The sequence below is a fragment of the Schistocerca cancellata genome, chromosome 2 (genome assembly GCF_023864275.1).
Source record: "Schistocerca cancellata isolate TAMUIC-IGC-003103 chromosome 2, iqSchCanc2.1, whole genome shotgun sequence".
Classification (NCBI taxonomy): domain Eukaryota; kingdom Metazoa; phylum Arthropoda; class Insecta; order Orthoptera; family Acrididae; genus Schistocerca; species Schistocerca cancellata.
Genome location: NC_064627.1, coordinates 558,340,972 through 558,361,416, shown reverse-complemented (window position 1 = coordinate 558,361,416; position 20,445 = coordinate 558,340,972).

Sequence of the window (20,445 nt, the reverse complement as noted above, 5' to 3'; positions counted from 1 at the left end):
TCCTTAAGTAGGACCTGAGTTGCCATTACCAGGTTGAATGGGCACTTTTCCAGTCTCCTCAACAAGGAAAGGAATCTGGCGGTACAGAAAACTGAGCTCGGATACTCCATAGGGCAATCAGATGTGCTGACCAGTCAGTACGGAGGCGGATGAAGTATGATCCTACTTAGCAGAAATGCGTTTTAAATGTAAACGTTTCAACTAAGTTTCTGTCTAATTGGGCTCAGATTTGACGGAAACCCACATGCTGTCATCACAGTAGCATCATTTTCCATTGAATGTGCGGTTATGGCTGCTATCTGATCCTCTCATTAGGCCACATATTCTTCTAATAATTCATGAACTGGGCTACGTTCTATTTCTGCACAGCGGGGTGTTCCAGGGTCGGTTGAGAATGCTCCTCTTGAGCGATATTGTGAATTGTGGCACATGCGTAGGTGGGACGCTGGTACGTTTTGTTCTCAACCTCTAAGCATGGTCTAAGGAGAACAGGCTGGACAGAGGCAGTACCTCGGCCCCTAGGATCAGCTGACCTCAGTACGCTTGGATCTCTCAACACGTGTTCGTTTCGCAAGTGAAGAGCACACAGGGCGATCAAAAAATTTCCATCTGAGGGCGTTGCTGCAGCGTGTATACAACGTAGCGCGACTCCGAAGTGAGAATGTAAGCACCGACGTAGAGGCAAGTAAATAGTGTGGCATTCGTGTCTTTCCGACGTGCGGACGGTATATGCGGAAACGTGAGCTATGGCGATTTTATTACTAAACACGTCCAAACAGGTGTTATTCTTTTCTCGGCTTCCGAAGGAGAAACACCCGTAGACATCAGTCGGAGGATGGATGTGTATGAGGCAGCATGTCTGTCGAAAACCGCTGTTGTGGAACGCTTCATGATAACTCACTTCCTCATATGGCAAATGTCGTAACGCAGAAATGGGAGCCACTGTCGCACCCGTCCTATAGTCCTGATCTCTACCACGCGATTACCACGCCTTACAAGGGCCTTGAAAGGTCGACAATTTCTGTCAGACGTGAGTGTGCAGCAGATAGACTTCTGTACGGAGCAGGACACGATGTTTTATCAAACTTACCTTCAACCTGGTGCGTTGGTGGGATGATTGCCTCAATATTCACGGCGACTTTGCCTGACTGGCATACTGATTCTGGACTGTACGGCCTTCGAACGCAAACTTTTGATCGCTCCTTGTATCCTAACATTTTCGTCTCGCTAAAACCTGCGTGTTGAATTAGATCTGTCAGAGTCTTCTGATTCCAGTCACAAACTCACTAGGGAACAGTGTGGAATGGCACTGAATATCTTCGGTAAGTAAGGGAGTGTGGCACCAACTTGGGTCCCAGCTACATATTGTGCGTTTTGTGCCTGACAGATGACCAGAGCGAGCTGAGTTTCACAAGATCTCTCTTTACGAATCCCCATGATGTCTCGTGTAGTGGAAACTACCATTCTCCAATAAGATCATAATACGCGAGCATAAAACGGGTCTATATTTTTTCACAGACATCGGCTATATAAGCCTACTGTTGTGCGCATCTGTACAATGAAAACGGATGTGACTTCGCGCTTTCTTTCCGTGACTAGGAACGGTTCTTTGATCGAATATCTACTGTAAACATGGGAGCAACTTTCTTATAATGGTCAACTAATAATCGCCCAAGTACTATACAAGGTCCTACTGCCTTTCATCTACTGAGCGATTTTAGACGACTTTATATTCCGCTATTAAATGCGGAAATTGTTTGACGCACATTGATAGCCATGCTACATGCCTGTTTAATTATCTTTTCGTTGATATGAGTGACAAGCATTGTGAAAATTTCCTTGGAAGATGAATCTCGCCTTCCGGAATCAGGCCTCTGGTGCAAAATCTCATATGAACCTAATGCAGTGCCCTTCTTCAGAAGGTTATGCCTGTCGCTTTATTTGCGAGAGTCAATAATAAAGTGCATTCAGGAAAATGCCATGTTCCTGAGTAGAAGGGCACTAAGTGTCCGAAACCGGCGAAGAAATTAAATTTCTCTTCGCAACTGGTTGCTTATTATTTCATTATCTTGGTTCAAATGGCTCTGAGCACTATGGGACTCAACATCTTAGGTCATAAGTCCTCTAGAACTTAGAACTACTTAAACCTAACTAACCTAAGGACATCACACACACCCATGCCCGAGGCAGGATTCGAACCTGCGACCGTAGCAGTCCCGCGGTTCCGGACTGCAGCGCCAAAACCGCTAGTCCACCGCGGCCGGCATTTCATTATCTACTACTACAGTTGCTGAAGATGGATAAAATACTAATACAGCTGTGTGGATAATTCTCCTGAGGACACAAAACAGTAATACTTTGAGAGTCGTTCAGTTCCTTGTGGCTGAGAGATTTTTCCCTATTTTTTTATTCTATAGTTCGTACGTGTGTGCCATTTGACTTGAAGGTAATCATTATCTGCACTGGGGCTTAGATGTTCACACGAAGCGGATGCCGTCGTTGAACGGTGACGAACAAAGTGTGTTTATTACTGGGGTTGGAATCCCGGGCTGACACAAGTATTCATTTGTCACAAACTGCTGACGTCATTCCAGATTCGCAAAATATGTACCCATTTTGTAATAATTACCACAAATGTAATCGTCAAAACAGTGTCTGCAGCCTTGCCTGAAGGACATTGTAATGTGAGGATACAGACATTGCATACACATGGACATTATAAGCATCATCCATGGGTTCTTGTGCATTCGCTTTTGTAATTTTTTTTTCACGTTAAGCTTTTGCCTCGTTTTATTGCTATAGGTTACCAACTGACAAAACTCTACCATCTGGTGAGCAAGATGTATGAGACAGGTGAAATACCCTCAGACGTCAAGGAGAATATAATAATTCCAATCCCAAACAAAGCAGGTCTTGACAGATGTGAAAATTATCTAACTGTCAGTTTAATAACTCACGGCTGCAAAATACTAAAACGAATTCTTTAGAGACGAATGGAAAAACTGGTAGAAGCCGACCTCGGGGAAGATCAGTTTGGATTCCGTACATATGTCGGAACACATGAGACAATACTGACCCTACAGCTTATGTTAGAAGACAGATTAAGGAAAGGCAAACCTACGTTTCTAGCATTTGTAGCCTTAGAGAAAGCTTTTGACAATGTTGACTGGAATATTCTCTTTCAAATTCTTATGGTGGCAGGGGTAAAATACGGGGAGGGAAAGGCTATTTACAATTTGTACAGACACCAGATGGCAGTTATAAGAGTCGTGGGGCATGAAAGGGAAGCAGTGGTTGGGAAAGGAGTGAGATAGGGTTGTAGCCTATCCCCGATGTTATTCAATCTGTATACTGAGCAAGTAGCAAAGGAAACAAAAGAAAAATTCGGAGTAGGAATTAAAATCCGCGGAGAAGAAATAAAAACTTTGAGGTTCGCCGATGATATTGCAATTCTGTCAGAGGCAGCAAAGGACCTGGAAGAGCAGTTGAAAAGAATGGACAGTGACTTGGAAGGAGGATGTAAGATGAACATCAACAAAAGCAAAACGAGGATAATGGAATGTAGTCGAATTAAATCGGGTGATGCTGAGGGTATTAGATTAGGAAATGATACACTTACAGTAGTAAATGAGTTTTGCTATTTAGGGAGTAAAATTACTGATGATGGTCGAAGTAGAAAGGATATGAAATGTAGACTGGCAATGACAAGGAAAGCGTTTCTGAAGAAGAGAAGTTTGTTAACATCAAATATAGACTTACATGTCAGGAAGTCGTTTCTGAAAGTAGTTGTATTGTGAGTAACCATGTATGGGAGTGAAACTTGGACGATAATTAGTTTAGACAAGAAGAGAATATAAGCTTTCGAAATGTGGTGCTACAGAAGAATGCTGAAGATTAGATGGGTAGATCACATAACTAATGAGGAGGTATTGAATAGAATTGGGGAGAAGAGGAGTTTGTGGCACAACTTGACTAGCTGAAGGGATCGGTTGGTAGGACATATTCTCAGGCATCAAGGGATCACCAATTTAGTACTGGAGGGCAGCGTGGAGGGTGGAAATGAGGGTAAAAATCGTAGAGGGAGACCAAGAGATGAATACACTAAGCAGATTCAGCAGGCTGTAGGTTGCAGTAGTTACTGGGAGATGAAGAAGCTTACACGGGGTAGAGTAGCATGGAGAGCTGCATCAAACCAATCTCTGGACTGAAGACCACAACAACAGCTTACCAACTATATATATATTTTGGTTGTACTGGATGACTGTGATGTGAGAATTCGCAGTGCGGTACCATGATGAGTGTTTACGCTTGTGCAATTAGTCACAATTAGCTACAAACTAGATTTGAGAAATTTGACGCTCTATGTTTCTTTCGATTAACAGTCCGTAGAGCTTAATGTTGCAGTTAGAAAGGAAAAAGCGCCTTCTGCGGTGCCACACCCGATAACTGATTTGATACAGTCACAGACGTCAGACAGTGGACTCCGTTTCTGCAGGCCAACGGTTCACATCCCCGTCTTGCCGTTCCAATTTAATCTTTATTTAGGTCCTCAGTGTTTTCTCTAAATTTCTTAAGGCAATTGAGAGGATCCTTTCTTTGAAGAGCGCACAACTGATTTCCTTCGACGTCTATCCATAGTCTGAGCTTGTGCTCCATCTCTAAGGAACTTGTAGTCGACAGAGCGTTAAATTGTAATTATAGTGCGTTCTTTGTTCTCACTACATTATGCACTGTGGTAAGGATCGCGGTTTAAGCTAGGGCGTTGGCACGGAAAGGGGGGATCATAGACTGTAGACTACAACCTCTCCTGCTCTTGTGAGCCAATTCTATCGAGGAAAATTTGTTTCAACGCGAGGATTCGAGTTGATGTCTCTTAATCGAGCACTACGTGACAAGCATGCGTTTGGGCCCTTCGGTAAGTAGGCGTGACTGTACCGTGTACTCGAAACCCAGCGGCTACACAACAAATCTGATGACAGTTTACTGCACACATGCAACATGATGAAAGCGGCTGAACGCCACTGTGCAGCGCTTCGTATTCCTAGTTGCGTGACCAGGCGTGCCAATCTCAACATGGAATCAAATTGCAGCGTGTCGGTCGTGGAAAGCGCGCTACACCGAGGCTAGTAATTTCTCTATTGAACAGATTTATTCATTTTCTCGCTGAGAAGAACGTGACGCAATCTTCCCGTAACCCACTAAAAGCTGGTCGGCTTTTAACAGTGACCTACTGGATCTATGCAGTATATTACAAATATGCGGTTTTTTCTGTCCAGAGTTGTCCTGTCTGGAAACATTATTCACTTAACATCTCGAAACACGCACACACACACGCACATACAAACACACACACACACACACACACACACACACACACACATATATATATATATATATATATATATATATATATATATATATATATATATATATATATGAAAGTGACCACGCTTGAAATCGGTATCGGTTTTGTGCTTTCCTTTTTTTTTCTTAAATGTTATTCATTTCACACGCAGAAAAAATTTTGGCTTCAGCTTGCTGTCTGTTATGTAAGATCGTGGTCAGGTTAATCACTAGAAAATGTATTTCACAACAAACTAAAACATATACATATATCATGCATGAACAAAAGAAAAATGTTATTACAGTTAATAATACATCCAGTCACCCGCAGCGTCGATAATTTCATGGAAATCTCCAAATGTGTCGAATTTGCGTTGACATGTGTTTCAAAGTGAAGATCTGTTTTCCTCACACCTTCTTTTTCGTATAAGACCACACGTCTTCAATAGCATTAGCGTCAGGTGACTGTGAGGGCCTATCCAGTAACTGCACACCTTTCTCCTGTTTCCAGTCTCCACAAAGCCTGCTGCGGTGCCTCGGATCATTGTTCTCCTGCAGTATTCTGTCTTTATTTTTCTCGATGAATCAGCGTTTTGCAGTCGGCGTCAAACATCTCTGATAAACGCGACGCGTAAGCTGTACTCATGTCTCTTCTTAAGTATCTCACTCAAGAATTAAGACTAAACAAATGCTTTACGGACATTGCATGACGGACAAAGGTTCCCTCTGTTGTGTTGTGAAAGGCGATATCTTTTACCGTCTGTGAGCAATGCCGACCACACTCTTATTTCACCGACTGTACTTCACTGAACTAGCTTGGTGCTGATTTCCTTTAGGATCCATTTCCAGTATGAGTAAACGTTTACTCTTTACTGAAGACAATATTATTAAGCTGTGAGGGAAATATACAGAATTTAAGTGGATAGTTGCATGTCTAACCGTGGTCTAGGGGTAGTGTCTTTGATTCATAATCAAAACATCTTCGGTCCAGGGTTCGATCGCCGCCACTGCCTAAATTTTGATAAATAATCAGCATTGGCGGCCGAAGACTTCTGGCATAAGAAGTCAGCCTCATTCTGCCAACAGCCTTGTCAAAGAGGGCGGAGAAGCGGATAGAGGTTCAGGGCACTCTCTTGTCCTAGGGGTGGGAAATTGCCACTAAAGGCGGAAGAATCAGCAATGATCAACGACATGAGGATGCAGAAGGCAACGGAAACCACTGCATTAAAGACACGTAACGTGTATCCATAGGACATAAGGCCTGTATTTGAAGAAGTGTCATGATGATCTCTCCATTGGCAAAAGATTCCGGAATAGTCCCCCATTCGGATCTCCGGGACGGGACTGCCAAGGGGGAGGTTACCATGAGAAAAAGATTGAATAATCTACGAAAGGATAACGTTCTACGAGTCGGGGCGTGGAATGTCAGAAGCTTGAACGTGGTAGGGAAACTAGAAAATCTGAAAAGGGAAATGCAAAGGCTCAATCTAGATATAGTAGGAGTCAGTGAAGTGAAGTGGAGGGAAGACAAGGATTTCTGGTCAGATGAGTATCGGGTAATATCAACAGCAGCAGAAAATGGTATAACAGGTGTAGGATTCGTTATGAATAGGAAAGTAGGGCAGAGGCTGTGTTACTGTGAACAGTTCAGTGACCGGGTTGTTCTAATCAGAATCGACAGCAGACCAACACCGACAACGATAGTTCAGGTACACATGCCGACGTCGCAAGCTGAAGATGAACAGATGGAGAAAGTGTATGAGGATATTGAAAGGGTAATGCAGTATGTAAAGGGGGACGAAAATCTAATAGTCATGGGCGACTGGAATGCAGTTGTAGGGGAAGGAGTAGAAGAAAAGGTTACAGGAGAATATGGGCTTGGGACAAGGAATGAAAGAGGAGAAAGACTAATTGAGTTCTGTAACTAGTTTCAGCTAGTAATAGCGAATACCCTGTTCAAGAATCACAAGAGGAGGAGGTTTACCTGGAAAAGGCCGGGAGATACGGGAAGATTTCAATTAGATTACATCATGGTCAGACAGAGATTCCGAAATCAGATACTGGATTGTAAGGCGTACCCAGGAGCAGATATAGACTCATATCACAATATAGTAGTGATGAAGAGTAGGGTGAAGTTCAAGAATTAGTCAGGAAGAATCAATACGCAAAGAAGTGGGATACGGAAGTACTAAGGAATGACGAGATACGTTTGAAGTTCTCTAACGTTATACATACAGCAATAAGGAATAGCGCAGTAGGCAGTACAGTTGAAGAGGAATGGACATCTCTAAAAAGGGCCATCACAGAAGTTGGGAAGGGAAACATAGGTACAAAGAAGGTAGCTGCGAAGAAACCATGGGTAACAGAAGACAGAAGAAATACTTCAGTTGATTGATGAAAGGAGGAAGTTCAAACGTGTTCTGGGAAAATCAGAAATACAGAAATACAAGTCGCTGAGGAATGAAATAAATAGGAAGTGCAGGGAAGGTAAGACGAAATGGCTGCAGGAAAAATGTGAAGACATCGAAAAAGATATGATTGTCGGAAGGACAGACTCAGCATACAGGAAAGTCAGAACAACCGTTGGTGACACTAAAAGCAACGGTGGTAACATTAAGAGTGCAACGGGAATTCCACTGTTAAATGCAGAGGAGAGAGCAGATAGGTGGAAAGAACACATTGAAAGCCTCTATGAGGGTAAAGATTTGTCTGATGTGATAGAAGAAGAAACAGGAGTCGATTTAGAAGAGATAGGGGATCCAGTATTAGAATTGGAATTTAAAAGAGCTTTGGAGGACTTACGGTCAAATAAGGCAGAAGGGATGGATAACATTCCATCAGAATTTCTAAAATCATTGGGGGATGTGGCAACAAAACGACTATTCACGTTAGTGTGTAGAATATATGAGTCTGGCGATATACCATCTGACTTTCGGAAAAGCATCATCCACACAATTCCGAAGACGGCAAGAGCTGACAAGTGCGACAATTATCGCACAATCAGCTTAACAGCTCATGCATCGAAGCTGCTTACAAGAATAATATACAGAAGAATGGAAAAGAAAATTGAGAATGCGCTAGGTGACGATCAGTTTGGCTTTAGCAAAAGTAAAGGGAGGAGAGAGGCAATTATGACGTTACGGCTAATAATGGGAGCAAGGCTAAAGAAAAATCAAGACACTATCATAGGATTTGTCGACCTGGAAAAAGCGTTCGACAATATAAAATGGTGCAAGCTGTTCGAGATTCTGAAAAAAGTAGGGGTAAGCTATAGGGAGAGACGGGTCATATACAATATGTACAACAACCAAGAGGGAATAATAAGAGTGGACGATCAAGAAGGAAGTGCTCGTATTAAGAAGGGTGTAAGACAGGGATGTAGTCTTTCAGCTCTACTGTTCAATCTGTACATCGAAGAACAGTGATGGAAATAAAAGAAAGCTTCAGGAATGGAATTAAAATTCAAGGTAAAATGACATCAGTGATACGATTCGCTGATGACATTGCTATCCTGAGTGAAAGTGAAGAAGAATTAAATGATCTGCTGAAGGGAATGAACAGTCTAATGAGTACACAGTATGGTTTGAGAGTAAATCGGAGAAAGACGAATGTGATGAGAAGTAGGAGAAATGAGAACAGCGAGAAACTTAACATCAGGATTGATGGTCACGAAGTCAATGAAGTTAAGGAATTCTGCTACCTAGGCAGTAAAATAACCAATGACGGACGGAGCAAGGAGGACATCAAAAGCAGACTCGCTATGGCAAAAAGGGATTTCTGGCCAAGACAAGTCTACTAATATCAAATACCGGCCTTAATTTGAGGAAGAAATTTCTGAGGATGTACGTCTGGAGTACAGCATTGTATGGTAGTGAAACATGGACTGTTGGAAAACCGGAAGAGAAGAGAATCGAAGCAATTGAGATGTGGTGCCATAGACGAATGTTGAAAATTAGGTGGACTGATAAGGTAAGGAATGAGGAGGTTCTACGCAGAATCGGAGAGGAAAGGAATACGTGGAAAACACTGATAAGGTGAAGGGACAGGATGATAGGACATCTGCTAAGACATGAAGGAATGACTTCCATGGTATTAGAGGGAGCTGTAGAGGGCAAAAACTGTAGAGGAAGACAGAGATTGGAATACGTCAAGCAAATAATTGAGGACGTAGGTTGCAAGCGCTACTCTGAGATGAAGAGGTTAGCACAGGAAAGGAATTCGTGGCGGGCCGCATCAAACCAGTCAGTAGACTGATGACCAAAAAAGAAATTGCAGCTATTGCTATTGGTGACTGAGAATGGTGTACTGAATAACATTACATCAGTACCGTCTGACTTACGGCAAAACATCAACCACACAATTCCGAAGACAGCAAGAGCCGACAAGTGTGAGAATTATCGCACAGTCTCTTGCGTTCAAGTTGTTGACAAGAATATTATTCAGATGACTGGAAAAGAAAATGGTGGGTCTGTTAGATGACGATCAGTTTGGCTTCAGGAAAGGTAAAGGCACCAGAGAGGCAACTCTGACGTTGAGATTGACAATGGAAGCGAGGCTAAAGAAAAATCAACACACATTCGTAAGATTTGTCGACCTGGAAAAAGCGTTCGACAGTGAAGAATGGCGCAAGATGTTCGAAATTCTGAGAAAAAATAGCGCTTAAGCTATAGGGAAACACGGATAATATATAGTATGTACAAGAGCCAAGAAGGAATAATAAGAGTGGACGACCAAGAACGAAGTGCCGTATTAAGAAGGGTTTAAGACAGGGATGTAGTCTTTCAGCTCTACTGTTCAATCTGTACATCGAAGAACAGTGATGGAAATAAAAGAAAGCTTCAGGAATGGAATTAAAATTCAAGGTGAAAGGACGTCAATGATACGATTCGCTGTTGATATTGTCATCCTCAGTGACAGCGAAGAAGAATTACGGGATATACTGAATGGAATGAACAGTATAATGAGTAAAGGATACGGATTGAGAGTTAACTTAAGAAAGACGAAAGTAATGAGAAGTAACAGAAATGAGTATAGCGAGAAACTCAACAGGATCGGTGATCACAAAGTAGGTGAAGTTTAAAAATTCTGCTACTAAGGCAGCAAAATAACCATTGACGGACGGAGGAAAGAGGACATAAAAAGCAGAATATCACAGGCAAAGAGGGCATTCCTGGCCAAGAGAAGTCTGTTAACATCGAAAATAGGCCTTAATTTGAGTAAAAAGTTTCTGAGAATGCGCTGTTGGAGCAAGGCATTGTGTTATAGTGAAACAGGGCCTGTGGGGAAAATCAGAAAAGAAGAGAATCGAAGCATTTGTGATGTGGTGCTACAGAAGAGTGTTGAAAATTAGGTGGACTGTTAAGGTAAGGAATGAGGAAAGGATTATATGACAAACACTGTCATGAAGAATGGACAGGCTGCTAGGACATCAGGGAATAACTTTCATGGTACTATAGAAAGCTTTAGAGGGTAACAACTGTAGAGGAAAACTGAGGGCATAGGTTGCAAGTGCAAGGTTGGCACACGAGAGGAATTCGTTTAGGGTCGCATCAAACCAGTCAGAAGTCTGATGACTAAAAACAAATACCAGTTCTGGTGTTGAAGTGTGGGCTCAAAAAGTTTGGTCTATACAGACTGTAGTAAACCATTTAGTGGTGCAGTTACGACCATGCTTAAAACGTGAAGTCGTAGAGTTTGTGGCGTATTTGTGGGAAGACTGCTCCATGCAGAGAAAAAACAAACACACCAATGTATGTATTTATTAAGGTACCATATACGAGGGTTGGAAATTAAATAGTGGCAACTATTTATTCACAACCGATACAAAAAAGTTACATGTTTACACCTGTTACTGTCCTTCAAAGTGTAGTCACCAGCGTTGTGTAGGACCCGTTGCCAGCGATGTGGAAGGCGTAGTACACCGTTAGCAGAACCTGTTCTGTGTATGGTGCGAGTGGAGCGTTCTGCTGCCTGTCGAATCTCTGGAACAGTTCTGAAGCGAATGCCACGAAGTGATGTGATCATCTTCGGAATCAAATCAAAGTCACAAGGAATTAAGTCCGGCGAGTATGGTGGATGGTACAGTACTTCCAGTTCCATCGACCGAATAGAGCAGCCAGAGCTTGCGCTGCATGAGCCCGAGCATTGTCGTGCAAAATGATGGGTGGGTTGCGCAAAAAGTGTCGCCGCTTCTTTCGCAAAACTGGTCGCAGGTGATGCTCCAAAAACGAACAGTAATACTGTGCACTGAGGGTATGCCGTGGAGGAACGTAATGCGTTGGGATAACACCATCAGAGTCGTACACGAGAATCACCATAACTTTGGACCACTCCATTCGCACCATCAACAGAACACGCTCTGCTAACGGTATACTACGCCTTTCACATAGGTGTCAACGGGTTCTACTCAACGCTGGTGACTACTTTGAAGGACAGTAACAGGTGCAAACAAGTAACTCTTTTGTATCGGTTGTGAATAAATAGTTGCCACTATTTTAGTTCCAATCCTCGTATAAAAATACCTGCCCTAATACGCTTGTTACCCTGTAAAAATTTACGGCGGTATGCTGAAAAGTAATGTCTCCGACCTTTTCACGTGAGAATTTTTAAAGCTTTTTAAATAGGAAACGTTATTAATTGAACTGTGAATTTACTTTCAAAACCCTTTCTTAATAAATTACTGTATTTACTAGCGATTCATCAAGAACATTTAACACATTTAATCACACTATGTGAGCGTGGAAGTAGTTGCCAGTGGATAACTGATGAAAACAAATTAAATTTCTTTCAGCAAATGGAAATTTTATTGCTAAAAGCCCCCTTTTTTTCGAAACAGATTTAAAATTATAATCAGAAAGCACCCTCAAAATACAAGTGACAATTTTATTCAGAGGCAGAAACAACAAATATTGACAGTATGAGCTTTCAGACTAAGAACCTTGCCGCTGCCTTTTGACACGGCCGTAGTCACAACCGCTCACAACAACCTCTGAAAGACTACAATGGTGCAAATCTGCAACACATCATATTACTTTAAACTAAAAATTTTTGCAACTGACACAAGCACATAAACTATGCACCCCGTAGGAGGGATGGAAATAGTACAAACACTAACATTAAAAAATTAACTTGCCACCCAAAGTGCACCTTGATTTTAAAAGAAAAACTCTTACGGTGGAAGGCTGGCAACTTTATATACTAAAATGACCATTTAAATAAAAAACCCATGAAATGCAGTCTTACATAAAAAATACAAACATGCTCTACATTACACATATCCCGCCTCTCAAAATGATAGACAAGATAAAAACATATTTCAGGAATTCGGCCGTTACACTTCAAGCAATAAATTCGTTAACACCGAATCCGACAAACATGAAAGAGGCAGCTATTAATGTATGGCAGTCAGACAGACAGACACTAACTGTCTAACTAATGCGGACGAGAGACAGACGAGCAAGCTGGGGACGAGAGACTGACCAAGAAAACAAGTAAATGAAACAACATGTCACGAATCCCTTAACTTCTAATAAACTGCGATGTCTGGCGAAGACCTGGCGCAGCACCCCCAAATCGCTCTCCCGAACCGTCCGCTGCCAGCCGCTCCAACGGACGCAGGAAGGCGCACCGATCTCCCGTCTCACGGCATCGCAGCTCGCACCGGTCAGACCGATGTCGTGGGTTGACTCCTGTTGCTCTCGTGTCGGCCGCGAAGCCACTACCCCTCGCTATACGGCGCGGCCCACTGGACTCACGTGGCGACCTCACACGCGCCGACGCTCAAGACGTACAAATCATCTTGTGTCTCAGTGCGCGACCGTCCAACCGATCGATCCAACCGCCAATGACCATTGCCTGAACAAACTCGAGCAGACTGGCGGCGTAACACATACTAGCACTCCGGACGACAGACACTGACTGCCCCACACTGGCCCGGAGGACCAACTCACCGACTTGCGAGCTCATAGCGACGTGAACAGGCAACCTGTCCCCTTTCCCACCAGAGGTCTAAAGCTGCGATTGCCACATTAGCACCACCGCCAGAAACGGAGGGCGACTGCTTCATACTACGCGCTGCGGCGCGCTCTTCAAAATAGCAAATTTTAACACGGCTCATTAATATTCTACATCTTTATTCTTCGTGTCCACAAATATGCAGCCCTCTGCAACTAGTGGGCTCAGAAGTATAGCATGCAACATGATGTGAAACTAATCATGTCGGTGAGTGAGTTTGTAATTCGAAGAGTTCGTCCACACATGGAGCACCCTCTCCCTCAGCATGGCAATGGCAGATCACACGCAAGTGCTGTGACAACTGCAATAGTCCGACGCCTTGAGCTCACTGTCATCGATCATCTTCAGCTGTTTGCGAAACTTAAAGAACCGAGGATTTCACTTTGATAGTGATGGAGCGGTGCGAGCAGACGTTGCGGCTCCATCCACAAAGTGAAACATTCTTCAGTGACGGTATCAATAGACTGGTCTCTCGTTGAGAGAAATTTTCTCGTCGCCGGGGTGCTTATGCTGGGATATAAATATGTAGACATTAAGAATAAAAATGTTCAATGTTGATGACGTTTGTTTTATTTAAAAAGCTTTCAGAGTATTCACGTAAAAGATACTGAGGCACTACTTTTTATCACATCCTGAAGTGACAAAATTCGTGGAATTCCTCCTAATATTGTCTCATACCTCCCTTTGTCAGGCACAGTCCAGCAGCTCGACTTGGTATAGTCCGAAACTGCAAAGGTGTTGCTGCTGCAGGATTCTGAGCGCGAACTCACCTCTGGATGACGACTCGTAAATGTTCAGTGGGATTTATGATGGGCAAAATCATTCGCTCTAATTGTCCGGGATGTTCTTCAAACCATTCGCATTCGTTTTTTGGGAACATGAAGTCCATCAATGGTTACAAATGTTAATGAGGATGATGTTTGGTTTGTGGGGCGCTCAAAAAATGGCTCTAAGCACTATGGGACTTAACATCTGTGGTCATCTGTGCCCTAGACTTAGAACTACTTAAACCTAACTAACCTAAGAACATCACACACATCCATGCCCGAGGCAGGATTCGAGCCTGTGATCGTAGCAGCCGCGTGGTTCCGGACTGAAGTGTAGGGCGCTCAACTGCGCGGTCATCAGCGCCAGTACACATTCCCAATCTGTACACAGTCCAATCTAGCCACTTCGATGAATGATGATGGAATGGTAGGACAACACAAACACCCAGTCCCCGGGCAGAGAAGGCTACAAATGATTTCCAACTAGCAGAACATAACCATTCCTATTCATGCCAAAAATATTCAAAAGTCAAGATGGTATAAATATTTATTTATTTAAAACAATCAGTTTCGACAGACTTTGCTGTGATCTTCTGCTCTTATGAAATGTTTTTGTTATGAAACTTGTTCATTTTAAGTTGGACCTTGCGTCAAATTGTCATATGGGTAAAAACCAGTACATTATAAAAGGTCTGTACCTCACATGCCCTTTAAGGTCGATTTTCAATGTTTAGAAAACGTCCAACGTATGTAAACAGATGTGCTACTGTATACTGTGTTTTTGTGGCGTAACAAAATTCTCTGAGCGGTATATATAAAGACATGGCCTTTCGCACATGGTGCTGTGTGTTTTTAAATATTTTAGTTATGACAAACGTTTTATAATGTGCTGTTTTTTTTTATCCACATGACAACTTGGCGAGAGGTTCAACTTAAAATGAACATGTTTCATCACAAAAAGATTTTTTAAGACCTGAAGATGACAGCAAAATCCGTTGAAACCGGTTGTTTTAAGTAAAGAAATATTTATGCAATCTTAGTTTTAGAATGATTTTAGCAAGTAAAACAGATCACTCATTCTGCCTTCTCAAAGTGACAAAATTCAATCTTTTCCAGTCAATTATCGGGTCAGTAGTACAAGAGGACCCAGTTCAATCCACGTAAACACAGCCCACACCATTATTGAGCCATCACCAGCTTTCACATGTACCATTACCTCCTTTCTTCGTAATTGTTATAGTGTTTAATTAATTTAGTTATTTCTTATAATTCAGTGCAGATTTTTTACATGCGGTTTGAAACACGAGCGCAGGCGTTAGTCGCAACCTACAGCGATGATAATGTAACGTAGCAGTTCAAGTTCTGAATATTGTTTTTGGAATGCCACGTATATTTTGAGCACGAGTTAATGCGTCTTAAATATACGAAGCATGTCTTAATCTCAATACGCAGGCAAAAAGTTATCTAGTATTAATGGAAATTTTACGCTCTCTTTCAATGAATGGCAACGTAACATAACCTGCAACTAACCCAGCGATAATACAGAGCATGAAATGATTTCTTTTCCCCGCAAATTAATCTAATGTTTCACAGTAAGAATGGTACAAACATCTGCGTATTTCTCAAATAATTGCAAAGAATTTCTTTATTTTTATCTCTTTAAGAACTGAGTTTAACTTCTAATCCTTTGAATTCACTGAAAATATTTTAAACCACCTAAGCTTTGCGGTGTTAAATCATTGAATAAGTTTCGTAATCAAACATATTAAATAATTTTAATATTGACAAGTGACTGTAAAAATTCATAAAAGCACTTAGAATTATTTTCCTTTGCGATTGAAGCTCGCAAACACTGAAATATTTTTTAGTTCACGTAATGGCGGCCTCAGCGTCACCAAAACAGTCGAAGCTACATGGGCAACCAACAGCAATGTTATTATTATCTTGAAATAAATTTCGTGTGGAGGGAGAGATATTTTTGAAAGGAAACGTAAGATACTTTCAATAAACAATATGTTGTAACCTTAAAGCTCGTACAGACAGCTAGTTACACATACATCGATCCACAGGAGAGATAATAAACAGGCGAAAAATAGAGAACAAACAGGGGCGAGCAACATGGCTGTCGTGTATATATATGACACTTGAAGTTTCATGCTGTCGTGGAACGTTTTGAACTGTCGCATTTTTTTACTTTGCGATTAATGGAAAACATTTACAATATTTCTTAAGAAATGTAATCACACTCGACAAAATGACTCATAATATTATAGACTATACTTTCTTATTTTGCATTACATTCATTTCGGTTGAATAAATCGCGTCATACATTAGATAGGCTTCCAGGTCACGCCACGCACACTGCCGAGTCTATTGCTTCGTAGAGTCTGCGTCAGACTCGAACCCCACCATGAGCTCTTACCAGCTGTAATCGGAACTCATTTGACCAGGTGACGGTTTTTCAGTCGTCTAGGGTCCTACTTATATGGTTACGAGTCCATGAGAGACGCTGCAGGCTATGTCGACGAAGCATCAGATCGCGGAGCCGTGTCAACTGCATTCGGGGGTCACGTTATGAGAGAGCGCGAGAGTGATGTGTGTATCGGCCACCACTGGCCTCGGCTGAGGATGAAGTGTGGAGATAGAGGAAATACGAGCTATGTCCAGAAAGTAAGTACCGTTTCGGAAAAAAAACTCGTAAAAACGTTGTTTTCAAACCAATCTTTATTAGAAGGAAGAGCATTTCTTAAACTATTTTTCTGCATAACTGCCACCATTGTTCAGACATTTGTCATAGAGGAAACCAACTTGTACTTGATCTCTTTGTAGAAAGATGGCGCCAGTGAAGACAGCCACTGCTGAACACCTCGGTTTATTTATTATTTTTTTTTTTTTTTTACCATCGCTGTCAAGGCGCCTTCCTCCAAAACCACGCTGAAGGTTCAACAACAAGTGGTAGTCAGAAAGTGAGAGATCAGTGCTGTACGGTGGGTGATAGAACTGGACCCAATCAAACTGTTGAATTAGATTTTGAGTGACACCAGCGTAATGGGGAGGTGCGTTGTTATGAAGCAACACAATGCCACAATTCCACGCATTTCGTTTTGAATTGCGCGCCAAAGATTCCTCAGTGTTTCACAGTATCGATCTGCAGTGACGATTTTACCTCTGGATTGGAACTCAACAAGCAAAAAACGTCCCCAAAAACGATGTTTATCAGTGGATGTCTTAACTGGCGGCATCCTTATATGTAGAGATTATAGAAAAGTTTCTCGCTAAGACAAATGTCTGAACAATGGTGGCAATTATGTAGAAAAATAGTTTAAGATATACTCGTTTCTCTAAAAATAAATTTTGGTTTGGTGCAAATGGTTCAAATGGCTCTGAGGACTATGGGACTTAACATCTCAGGTCATTAGTCCCCTAGAACTTAGAACTACTTAAACCTAACCTAACCTAAGGACATCACACACATCCATGCCCGAGGCAGGATTCGAACCTGAGATCGTAGCAGTCGCGCGGTTCCAGACTGAAGCGCCTAGAACCGCATGGCCACCGCGGCCGGCATTTTGGTTTGAAATAAAGGTTTTTATGAGCTTCTTCCAAAACGATGCTTCCTTTCCGGGTATGACCGAAGACAAGGCGGTTATCCAGAGGGATCGCCATTACAAAAGCGACATCACATACGCAATGTTCGGTGCAAGTGCAAGGTAACCTTGTCCAGTAACGTGATGACCCAGAGATACCTGAAAAGGCAGACAGTGGCTGTCTCCTCGTCGAGATCATCGCGGAAGGAATCAAGACCAGGGCATGTCTAGATTCCGCTCGGGAGTGGCGGCACTTACGAAGCCTTGTACTCAAAGCTAGTGGAGGAGTGATAGCAAATCACGGAGTTACCCGTTAAAGGATTCGCTCGTTTGGGGTCAAAAAGAAACTTTTGGAAAAACAAACCTTGGTGTCGCTAGACGACGGAAGTAGCAGCTTTTGTATGAATGTAATAGTCATCGTCGGTTTGTTGCTAGATTTTCCTTTTTCTTCCTGTAAGATGCCTACAACTGTCGCCGCATCCCACATTTCTACCAGGATTGCTTTCTACCTTCCCATGCTTGTTGCCTTCTCCTGTTTCTCTTCTTTCCATAGCGTCTTTTGCGCCGTCTAAGCAGGTAACTTTCGGTTTTGTTTTTCTCTTTCTTTCCTGAAGATAGTACGTCTGTCATTCGCATTTTATGTCCATTCCATGCGAGCCGCCATTCCTCTGTTCTGTCTCACTTTTTTGAGAATCGTCATTTTTCTAATTTTAATTCTTACGTGGACTCACTGAGGTATTCTCCACGATCTTCTGAGATAGTCCATTTCTACAGCCCTCATTTTCTTTTCTTTCGTTGCTGCACTTCCCAATTACATGTTCCGTTTTCCGTTTGGATGATCTCTGAATACATAATTTTTTTACATGCCTTGATGCGCTAGCTGTGTACTATTATGCTTTCTATATTTATCAATCCATAGATATTCGGTCTTTAAAAAATTTACTTTGGGGCCCCACTTATTATATTTTTGTAATGATTTTCTTAACATAAAATACAGGGTTATTACAAATGATTGAAGCGATTTCACAGCTCTACAATAACTTTATTATTTGAGATATTTTCACAATGCTTTGCACACACATACGAAAACTCAAAAAGTTTTTTACGCATTCACAAATGTTCGATATGTGCTCCTTTAGTGATTCGGCAGACATCAAGCCGATAATCAAGTTCCTCCCACACTCGGCGCAGCATGTCCCCATCAATGAGTTCGAAACGGTAAGGCTTCTGCTTTAGCGTTTTCCGTAAGATTTTCCAAACCGTCGGCTGTGGTACGTTTAGCTCCCTTCTTGCTTTATTCGTCGACTTCCGCGGGCTACGCGTGAAACTTGCCCGCACGCGTTCAACCGTTTCTTCGCTCACTGCGGGCCGACCCGTTGATTTCCCCTTACAGAGGCATCCAGAAGCTTTAAACTGCGCATACCATCGCAGAATGGAGTTAGCAGTTGGTGGATGTTTGTTGAACTTCGTCCTGAAGTGTCGTTGCACTGTTATGACTGACTGATGTGAGTGCATTTCAAGCACGACATACGCTTTCTCGGCTCCTGTCGCCATTTTGTCTCACTGCGCTCTCGAGCGCTCTGGCGGCAGAAACCTAAAGTGCGGCTTCAGCCGAACAAAACTTTATGAGTTTTTCTACGTATCTGTAGTGTGTCGTGACCATACGTCAATGAATGGAGCTACAGTGAATTTATGAAATCGCTTCAATAATTTGTAATAGCCTTGTAGATATCGCCCTCTTCGCTAGCCACCACTACCTGATCATCTGCAAAGAACAAAAGATGTATATACATTGATCCTTTGCTAGATGAACGCCCATTCCTGAACATTTCCTACTCTACGAGTCTAAGGCTTTTTGTATGCGTAATATATTTAGGATCTTTGTATGAATATTTTGAACGATGTAGGAGACAAGCTGCTTCTCAACTTCAATTCATTATTAATTTTGAAAGATTGTGATGAGATTTTATTTCCCACTTTGATTACACACTTTGCAGACTTGTTGCGTATACTTCTGACACATGTCTTTTGAAACCCATTCCACCTCAGGACTTTAGTTTCTTCGCAGGCAACGTGTCATACGCCTCCTCAAGAGCTATGAACACTAAATATCTACTCACATTGCTTTCCAGTCTCTGCCTGAAAATAAAAATGTTGTCATTACAGTATCTTCCCTTCTGGAATCCACTTTGCTCTTCAGCGTCCATCAGCGTCCCCCCTATCCCGTGTTTTAGAACCCGACGTAACAACCTGCCAACAGATTTTGTAACACAAGCTTCACGATAATTTCCACATGCGTTCTTACCATTTTCCTTATGAGCTGGATTTAGATATGCCAAATTCCATTCCTTGGGCACTTCTTCTCCCTGTAATGTGCATTCATTGTGCAAGTTACTCAAAAATCCCTTAACATACTTAGACCATACTTCACTAATTATGTTGACACGTTTCCTGATCTGGGAGATTTGCTATTTCTTTCATAGGTCTTCCTACTTCTGTTGTAGTTACTGTGTCTACAATTTCACAGGTAATTCATTCACGAAATTTATTTCTGTGTCTATTTGTCTCTTCCGGAAGCAGTGTCTTTAAATGATTTTCCCTTTCCCTAATACCAGTAACTGTTACATTTGTCTCTTATTTCACATCTATTTTTAAGTTCTTCAATATTTTCCAGGCTTCTGCTACCTTTGTACTCCCACATTGTGGGGTGGCGGGTAATAATCAAATCGTCGTTA